The following is an 8,670-nucleotide window of genomic DNA, read 5'->3' on the forward strand; positions in this document are numbered from 1 at the left end:
TTGTGGGCCCAGCAGGAGCAGGACAGTCGGGAGATTTTCCTGCTTTGGTGGAGTCTTCAACAAATGAGTGAAATGTTTTCAGTGAGTTCAAAACTCCTTTTTTCTAAGAAACTACACAGTGAATGAACTACGATGGGCAAGGATGAAAATAAAGCTAGCATGTGACTCATATTAAACATACACAGCTGCCCCAAACCAGGCTTTTAATTAGTTAATTCTAAAATCCTGAAATTCTATCTCCCTGGTAAAAGTTTTTTAGACCTAACTTTAAAAAAAAAAAAAAGTATCAATTTGTTTTGGGACATCCATTCCTGAATTTACAGAAATCACCTTAAGTGCTTATGAGCTCTGTGCTGAACCCTGCAAATGAGCAAATTTAAGCTGTTAGCTCTTCTCTGATTAAAATACACTGTTGGTGTTGTTGCCTGCTTGTGCTTACACAACAGAGAATGGAAAACTTTCACTTTTAATGTGTCTGCTTTTCTGCAGCATGTTCACAAACACCAGAGACCTCATGACTTTTCCTTTTAGCAGTCTTAAGCTTATTTAAAATTCCTAGGACCTACTCACTCAGCAACCTGCCTTCCTTTACCTCAGTGCTGTGTTCCTTTGCAGACCTGCAGCATTGCCAACACATCTTCTTTTTCCTTCTTTTTCTTTTCTATTTATTTATTTATTTATTTTAATCTTTAAAATTAATTCTGACAACATGGAGAAGAAAATTAATTCTCAATTTAGGAAAGAAATTAGAAGGAAGAAGGACTTTTATATTTGTAGAAAAAGTGAAGAATTCTCACAATTAAAAAGAAAAAAGAAGTTGGAACTGTTCTTTGTGAAAGTTCTAGGCAAACAAGTCTGCAATTGGACCACACCTCTCTCTTCAGGTGACTTCAGTCTCTGAAAACCCTGGGAGGGCTTTGTCTAAAACAACTTGAAAACACCTCATCAAAATAAGGCAAGTGGCCTTTGGGGGCTTTCAAATAATCCTGTCTGTGCTTTGGTGTGAGGTGACAATGTTCTGGAGATCCCCTCTCAGTCTGGGCAGGTCAGTGTCTGCTGGCACCAAGTTTCTTCTGACCTTCAACAGGAATAACTTCGTTGGTTTTCACTTTCCCAAATCTCCTGTTGCCTTACAATAACTCATTTTACTGGGGATTTGTTTCTTAGGGTGTTCCAGTAATGATATCCTATTTCCCTGTCCCCAGTCCTATGCTGGGTTCCACACAGGTATGAAACTCTGTAGAGTGGTGGCAGGATGAGGCTGACTAAAGGACAAAAAGGCAGATAACTGGGGGAGAGCACAAATTTGCATGTATTTCCATTATTTTGGCACTGGGCAAAATGATTTCTGCAGTGGCTTCCCCTCAAAGCCACCGAGAATAAAGCTATAAAAGAAGATTATCAGAAAGTAGGCCATGTTGCTCTGCTTATCATATTCATGTTGCCACTTCTTATTTTCCAGAGGTGATTTCAGAGTGGATTCAGAGTGGAGGACTGGTGCAGCATGCTCTGCTGATGCATGCCTTCCTCTTAATCCCAGGGCACAAACCATGTCCAAGGGTTATGGATGGTTCTTGCCAGGGGAATCAGGGATTAGGGGCCAATGCTGGGGGAACACAGGGGGAAATGTTGAATTTTTATTGTGTGGCCGAGCAGAGGGTCAAGTTTAGAAATACAACTAAAAATTAAAAAGAAAAATAAAGACATGTACCAGAATCTAGAGACATCCCATAAGAATTTCTTGTCTCTCTGGCAGAATTTACCAGCTGTAGCAACATGCATATTTCTCTCTCTATTCTTAGTGTAAGAGAACTGCCAATAAAAGCTGCTTTTCAGCTTCACAGATAAAACTAATTTTTTCTCTTGCTTGCTATTTTTCCTGAAAGAACTTTGTTTGCTTTTTAACTGTAGAGCAACGGGGCCCCAGAAATTTCAAGTCTGTGATGAAACCTCAGTTGCAGAGCTCATCAGCTGAGTTTGTGAATTAACAATGTCTGTGTCCCCGGGCCATCATTCTTCTCAAATAATAGGGAGCTGGATCACTGCCCTTCTGGGTGAACATCAAAAGTTGTGGCCAAGGAGACGTGAAACGTTGCTTCTAGAAGAATAAAGGTGAGGAGAGCAGAGGCACTCAGAGCTGCAAGTGCAACTGCTCACTTCATTAAAAAGGTGGCAAATCTGTGGGTGGCGAAATCAAACAGAGGTGGGAGTGTTACAGCCATGCTCTTCCATGTTTTCTCAAGCACTGCAGAGCTAAGATATCACCTCTCACTTCAACATTTGACAGATTTTATTTTATATGTCAGGCACCTCACAAACTTGAATTTCATTTTAATGCTCTGGTAAAGCCTCCCTCCTAGTAATAATGTTCTGCTTTCTGCTTTATAAACCACCAGAAAATCCATATGTTTCATGTTAATTCTGTTGAAAATACCTTGAACTGAATATCCTTTTAGAAATTTTGTTACACATTTCCAGCCTCAGAAATTCTTATTTTGAAGACCTGCATCAAAGGACAGGTTTAAATCTCAGCTTAAAAAAAATATATGCTCTGCTGGAAGTGTAGATAGTGGAATCTTTTTTTCCTACAAATCAAGTGCAACCTAGTTTAATTGTTATTGTGGTCCCTCCCCACTGCTTGCTTTCCACTGTTATACAATAACCTCCTTTTGTTAGAAAGCAACAAAAAAATTAGGTTTAACTATGTCCCCTACTGGTGGCCTTGAAACTTTATGGCCTCCCCCTGACACCCCATGCACATGACAATGTTCAAACCAGCCTCATTCTTTCTCAGGACAGGAATCAAACTCCTGAATAAATCAGAATTATTTCTAGTGGAAGATTTTGTCCTAAATTGCATTTATGCAACTTGTAATTACATTTCACATGAAGTACCAAGGAGGATTATGGGGAATAGGAGAGCACCTACTGTAAATATCTATTTCCCAAAGAAGGCATCAGGGCAAGTTATTAGCCCTTTGTGGTTGTAAATAATTAATTCAATTCAATATTTGGGGTTACCTGGGGTTTAAATTGGTACTGATCTTAGTCTAATGTTTCCAATTTCAGGAATTGAAACACATTACTATCTGCCTTTGCCAGCATGCAAAATGTTAATCTTGATAGATTGCATTATTCTTTATAGAGAGCACTTTTTGTTCCACTTATATTTCAGCATCTTAACTCCTCGACATAAGGATGCTTTAGCTCTTTATATTGAGAACACTGCACATTTATTTTAATTGGATAACTGAGCTTTTCTGCTTACTGAACTGTCTGCCTGACATTTGCAAAATGCAGCTTTTTTTTTCCGCCAACATAACCTAGCTGTTCATTTTTATAAGGCCTGTCATCCAAAACACAGAACCTAATCCTTAATTAGTTGTCATATTTGTTTAGATGTTATACATCATCCATTGGACTGAACTGTTTGGTTTACTGTCCTTTCATAATGTCCATTAAATGATTATTTTTGCATTCACTTATGTTTTATTTAACAGTTTTCTTACATCCTGAACTCCAGACTCACAGGCCTGTTGCTAAAGAGTGAAATCATTAAACTGGCCAGGCACAGAGGCTGCCCAGTCAGTGAAGGGTAAATTCCAGCTCACAGAGCAAACTGTGGGGCTCTAAAGCACCTTCACAACAAGCTTTCCTCCAGTTTGGATTTTCAGCTGTAAATCCCTTTTGGAATAGGAGCTATGAGGAGCCAGTGTGTCTCATGGGACGGAGAAGGGACACCACTGTCACCTGATCCCCTTTAACCCAGCAGTAGGGCCATGGAGGCAGGATTCACTCACCGGGATGTGGAGCAGGGACTGGAATCCAGGGCAAAGTCCCAGCCAGCAGGCTACTCTAGAAGTGTTTCTCAATTAATAATTATTTAAGTTAATAGGAGAGTCTTTAGCAGAAGAATTGAGAACAACCTAACCCAATATTCTCATGGCAACTACATGTTGAAAAAATCCTGTATAAACTGAGCCAAGAGAAAACTTCTAAAAGTCTCCCACATGTATTTGTGAACGCCTTGAACATGATGTCAGTGGGCATGGCAATCTCCTCCCTTCCACACAAAACTCATTCTTTGTGCCCTGCCAGGCACTGCAAAGCACACAAAGCAAGGTCACCTACCCTGAGTGCCCTGGAAGGACATGATGTAGGAACCTGAAGAGTGACAGCATCTCCTGTAGAGAGCTAAAGAGCAGCTGAGCAGGAGATTCTGGCCCTGAATGCTGCCTGCCTGGACACCTCAAATGACATTGTTATTTCCAGGTCCCTTCGTGCATATAATTCTAACTATTTGCCTTTCACAAGTGGGCAATTGTGTGTTCCACTGCCCTGCTGCCAGCAGGAGCTGTGTCCCAGCCAGGGAGTCACATCCCTGCTACAACTACACTGCCATGGCATGGCACTCATCCTCTGTGTGCACACAGGAAATACACCTGAATTAAATGCAGAATGAAATAAAAAACTTTCTTTTCCATTTGAGAAAAAAAGGATGAGCTCTTGGATCTAAAAGCACTTCTAATATTTTACCTCCCAGTGCTCATCTCTGTCTTACCTCAGGAAAAGACTCAAGTTGATGGTATGCTGGCATATACTGCCCATTTTTTCCTCTGATCCTAGGCCACGTCCATTGTGCTTTTTGTGAAGTGCTGTGAGACAATTATTGGTATGCAGAGCACTGGGGAAGTGCTGCAGAGGCATGAAAGCTGCCTGCAAAGTCTGGAAGGACTCAGCACAAAGCTCCTGTTACAGTGAGAGGTGAAGCATATGCCCTTTAGGTATAAATGAAGCATCAAGATAAACTTTTATAATACTGGAAAATGACTCTTTTTGATGACACTTTCATAAATTCTTCAAAGACCTCCCAAAATCATTGTCTCCCTTCTGATCTCACCTCCCACTCGAATCTTCTCTTCCCACTGAAACAAGGTTACTTTTTATTTTACTTTTTTCCTTCTTCTTTCTTCTCTCCCTTACACCTACCAAAATGATGGTATTTGAGCTCTACTTTTAGGGAGGAAATGATTTGCACAGCCTTTTTTCCTCATGCATCTGTACTGTAAAACTGAAAAAATGTGGCAAGAGGAACATGTCAAACTTGCAAAAAAATCACTTGAGGCAAGAAACAGCAATATGACATGACAGCAATTGAAACTGAAGACAAGGTTCCCAGAAAGTTAAAGAAAATTAAATTCTAGCTAAAAAAAATCCTAAAATTTTACCCGAATTAGAAGCTAATAATTTGAATGCCCAAAAAAGATGACCAAGGACAGAGTAGTACAGAACATCCTACACAGGGGCAGCTCTAAGATCTTCTATGAAGCTTTAATTTAATTTTAGCTAGACAATTAAAGCTGTATAGGAACTTTAAATAATTGGAATAAAAATACCCTGCAAAGATGACTGCCTTTTGTCTTTTGGTTACATGTGGGACCTTCCTCATTCTCTGGCCAATTGTTCAACAAAGTTTTTATTAAACTATCATGTGTTGGCTAAGAAAGGAAGCACCACTGCATTAGACATAAGTAATGATGCCAGACAGAAGCAACGAATCCAATCATGTAAAAATTATGTGGCATTTCAGGTTCTCCATGTGTGTCTATGTGTCCCACTTGTGTTTATCTGCCAAGATGCTTCTTGTCTGCCTTCAGCCCAAATCTTACCCTCAGTCATTCATCTTGCCACCAAGGGAAGCAGTGCAATGCATCCATCATAGCTGATATGCAGGAGAGTGCACTTGGACATTTAGTGCTTCTATGTCATGTAAAGATTTAAATTAAGCACAAATCTCCCCACCATTCCTGGCAAATATCAAGGTTTCTTCTCTTTAGCTTCCTGAAAGGATTCAGGCACTTGGTAAATTAAAACTTCCTGCTAAACTGCAACCCAAGCAATATTGAATCCCTTCTCTCTGTCTTATCTCCCTCTGCCAAATTAGAGTAAAACAGGAACCCAGGTAGAAGAGTCACAGAATTCTGTTGGCAGGCATGTGACATGGCACAAGGTACTCTCAGCAGCCTCATCTGGACCTGCTGGGCTAATGGGCACAGAACTACAGCACGTGGACACCTTTCTTGTGGCTTGGGCAACAAGGCTGGCAGTGCTAGGAGGAGCCTGTGGAAGAGCAATCTTTGCTTGCTTCCCTGCCCCTGGTGTGCACAGAAACAGGCTCTGGCCGTGAAAGGGAGCTCAGTGGGAGGATAACTGGCATCTGAAGTGTGGAAGATTCCTTTTCCACCCCTGTGAACAAACCCCAGTTATTCCCCATGCATCATGCAGTGCTGCCTGGAAAACACAGCTGATGCTGGTGGTGGGAGCTGTCATCCTTGGCAGCAAACCTTGACCCAGTGCCCTGATGGCCGTCCCACGCTGGGCACGGACACGGGGACAGACACACGGACAGCAAGCAGCCCCCACACACCCCAGGGGCAGGGCTGGCACCGGGTGGGACCAGCCCCAGCAGAACAGCCCCGTGCCCCATGGGCAGAGCTTTGGGGCACACCGTGGGCACAGGGCCGTGGGGACACCGTGGGCACAGCCCTGGCACCCACACTGCGAGCAGGGAAAGCAAAATGACTTGGAACACCAACGGATTTGTACCTTTTCAGACTAAGCTTTTATTTTGATATTACAAACCATTTTTCTTTATTCACAAATCACGGTTGTGATATAAACACTAATTTCTAAAGACAGATATACACATTTTCTGGGTTTGTAGGGTTTTTTCTTTTTAAATCTGTTTAGAAGTCACTATATTCCACATATGGTAGTAATAATTTTTTCATAAGTCATATTATCAGTAGTTATTTATATAAGTGAAAACATTCCCAATATATATTGTAAAAAAATTTCAAATGCTTTTCTTACATAACTATTTCAGACATACATTTTAAAATGACTACTAGGAGTACTGTAGGAGTTTTATAAACAAAATATTTTCTAATATGGGCTGCACCCTCAACCTTTCAAGATAATTTTAATAGACTAAAACGCCATATAATCATTTGGAGAGTGGGAGCTGTAAAGCCATCTCAGGAAAATTAAAATTGCAAATAAATTCTGTTATTCTCTACATTAGACATTTTGTGTGTGCAATTCCAAAAATGATGTCTCATCCACACTTTAAATTGGAAGCCTAACATTTGGTAAACATTTTTCAATTTGCTTTCATCACGGTGTTTAAACAAAATTTACTTTTTCTTTTTATTAACAGGAGGCTTGTTTTGCATATCTTACATAATAAATGTGGGGATCGAACTCTTAATAAATTTCGGTTCATTCCCTCACCAGTATAAATATATGTTACTGCCCCATTTTTTATCGATTAATATAGTCTCTTTCTCTCTCTGTTTCAATTTTAAAGATAATTTATTTATCATCCTTAGATATAAATGCTACAGAAACTTCGTTTTCAAATCTTGTGAAACTTTATTGATGGTTATTGTTCAACTGATCATACTGCATGCACATACGATGACAAAGAGAAAGCCTGATCACAAACACTTTTTTTAAAGCAGAGTTGTTATAGCAAGTTGGCAGGTTCACAGCGGTGAGTTGATCATTTACTAAGGTGCTGGCCGGGTGGCAGCACGTTACACATGAGGATATAACTACCTGCAGCAAACCCCTGGCGGGACGCTTTGCCGCGTTTATTTATTTAAATACAAAACCAAGAAGACCCGTGACAAACACCCCAACTTAGGTTAACTTGTAAACAGGACAACATGGAAAGAGTCCAAACATATGCACAGACAAACTGCAATTTTTCAATGGTGCCTGGAAGCGTTTCCCGGCCGCTGCTGGGCGGCGCCGCGACCGGCGGCTCCTCCCAGGAGCGCTGGGGTGGGAGAAGGTCCTGCTTTTGTCCCAGGTGCAAAACTTGTCTTGGGCCCAATCTCGAGCAGAATGGCCTCGCTTTGGGTTTGGAAATCGAACGGTTTGGGTTTGGAAATCGAACGGTGGGGGCGAGCTGTCGCGCCTTGAAAAATTGCAGATTGCTTACACGACACAGTCATGTTTCAAAAAGTACCAAGCTGATGAAAATACCATGATTATCTCTACTCAATGATTGCAATACTTGTAAAATGCTTATATAAATCTGAATATGATTATCATATAATTCCATAAAAATGATACGTCTGTCTCTAACAGTTGGTCTACTAGGCTAAGTCTAAAGCATCATAGGCTGTGTATTTCTAGAACTTAACAACTCCACTGCACGGATGTAAATTTTATACATTTTTTTTTTTTTTTTACTGGTACAAAGAATTTAAGTTTTTATTACTTTCTTTTTTGGAAAAAAAAGAAAAAAATAGAAACAGTGCTTTTATCACCTTTTTATTATTGTTTTTTTTTTATTTTTTTTTCCCTCCCATAATATAAAAGTCAGCAATGATATCAATAATTTATTTTACTGGAAGAAATATAAAAAGAATGCTTGTTAATGGTCTAACTAGCAGTTTTTGCCTAAATAACTAGTTATGGTTAAATAGCTGAATACTGCCTGGTGGAATGCTTTAAAAGGGTGCCTTCGGACAGCTTTCAATCTGATTTTTATGTACAAGTGTCGACAGAAGCACCCCTAATAAGAACATAACCTTTGGCTTTGAACAAACAGTGAATAATTTAAGACAGGTGATATATGATAGTTGGTGCAGTGGGGCC

At 40.2% G+C, this 8,670-nt stretch overlaps 1 protein-coding gene across 33 annotated transcripts in view; it reads right to left on the minus strand.

Moving 5' to 3' along the window:
• Positions 1-6,599: 6,599 nt before the first annotated feature.
• The window catches only part of RBFOX1 (RNA binding fox-1 homolog 1), a 1,171,935-nt gene continuing 1,169,864 nt past the window's right edge, over positions 6,600-8,670 (minus strand). For all 33 annotated transcript variants that reach the window (XM_058035398.1, XM_058035402.1, XM_058035413.1 and 30 more), the window contains one exon: positions 6,600-8,670. This exon is cut by the window's right edge. The gene's annotated coding sequence lies outside the window, so the exon portion shown is untranslated.

The sequence above is a fragment of the Melospiza georgiana genome, chromosome 16, assembly GCF_028018845.1.
Source record: "Melospiza georgiana isolate bMelGeo1 chromosome 16, bMelGeo1.pri, whole genome shotgun sequence".
Lineage (NCBI taxonomy): Eukaryota > Metazoa > Chordata > Aves > Passeriformes > Passerellidae > Melospiza > Melospiza georgiana.